Genomic DNA, 1,694 nt, shown 5'->3' on the forward strand with positions numbered 1-1,694 from the left:
GAAGACGACACGACAATGTCGTAGCACTCTGACACCCAGGAAGGAAGAAGGAACAGGGAGATGCGGAGAGAGAATCAGAAACGAGCTATGACAAACAGCCAGCACCAAGAAATTTAGCACCTTTCCATTAAAAACGGAAACAACAAGTTCTTATAGATCAGCAGAGGATAAAACACAGAACACCACCTAAGAGGAGAAGGCATAACATGATGATCAAAGGTAACCCTTGTTCCTTGTGTTCCACGGAGCGCAGCATATAGCATAAATGCCCAGCATGAACAAACGATCCCCACCGGGAGGAAAACATGAAACCAAGAAAAAGTTTGGCAGAGAAGAAAGACAACTACTAGTATTTGGCACAACACCAACAGATCCCCAGACCACCCGTAGAAACTGGACACGAAGAACAATGGTCTCCCAGTTTCAGCATTTTTACATAGGGAACACAAATGGGATCTAGACTAATTTCGCTTACACATGTTATCTATAGTAAGCACAGGATCCTGAAGATGTCGCCTCGCAAACAGCTCGATCTTAGGGGGATTTTCGAGCGCCTGATCCATCATTAAAAAAAAACTCGCTTTCTTTTTTTTGCGGGTGAGCAATGCCTCTTTGCTGGTTCATGGATTTAGTGTAAACTCAGTTTTTTTTTTTAAACTTTTGCATCGTGAAACTCAGCTTTGCTGTGAAGTGGATATGTAGTGTTCAAAGATCGTGTTTGTACAAAAGAAATGAATAAGTGTGGATAAGGAAAAAAAATTAAACAGAAACATAAAAAACATACACGCTCGGTGGGACTCGAACCCACAATCCTTTGATTAGAAGTCAAATGCCTTGTCCATTAGGCCACGAGCGCCTTGTGTTCTAGTTCTTCAAGGTTGTTTATTTGACAGAGGAATTTGAGCGCCTTGGAAGTTAAAGGCCTCGAGATTCTGAGGTCGCCAAGAGCTCTTGTAAGTTTTACAGAAAATTAATACTATATGATGATGTAGTGCTCAAGCTGGTTTCGTATCATGTGTCTTTTGCACTTGCACGGCTAGTTCATTTACGGATGTGTATGATTCTTTTTTTACATGTTACTAGAACAATGTTCGTATGTCGTAACGGGATATAAAATATTCTATAGCATGTTAGCTTGTGATTTATCTGTCAATAATAATGTGATTGTGTAAATAAATGTTCATCAAATTCTTCCCGTGAATTACCTTATATTTTGATTAGAAGTTTGGTAAGTAAGTTAAAATGAAATTGGCTCAGAAAATAAGTAAATTAAGGTGATTGATTATCATATACTCCCTCCGTTCCAAAATATAGTGCGCCCGCGCTTCCCGAGGTCCAACTTTGACCATAAATTTAACCAACGAGACCAACTGCGGCGGGACGAAAATTATATAGTTGAAAACTTTTTTTGAATACGAATTCACTGGTATAACTTTTGCTCCCGCCGCAGTCGGTCTCGTTTGTTAAATTTATGGTCAATATTGAAGCACTATATTTTGGAATGCAGGGAGTACATCGAAGGTTGAACGAAGGGGTGGTGGGAAGAAAGATGAAATGAGAACCTTACGTTCTTTTAAATAGTAGAGATTATGTGATGAAATATCCATTATCCTACTCTATTTAAGCCTAGTTTTTTTGGTGGCGGCCAAAATAAGTTGTCCCCTTCTCAACTTATTTTAGAAGCCACCCTCATT

At 39.4% G+C, this 1,694-nt stretch overlaps 1 non-coding gene across 1 annotated transcript; it reads right to left on the minus strand.

The window, feature by feature from the left end:
- Nucleotides 1-783: 783 nt before the first annotated feature.
- TRNAR-UCU lies at nucleotides 784-856 on the minus strand. The gene has a single exon. It is a non-coding gene; the product is annotated as a tRNA-Arg (tRNA).
- Nucleotides 857-1,694: the final 838 nt, after the last annotated feature.

This window comes from Triticum dicoccoides, chromosome 7B (assembly GCF_002162155.2).
Source record: "Triticum dicoccoides isolate Atlit2015 ecotype Zavitan chromosome 7B, WEW_v2.0, whole genome shotgun sequence".
NCBI lineage: Eukaryota > Viridiplantae > Streptophyta > Magnoliopsida > Poales > Poaceae > Triticum > Triticum dicoccoides.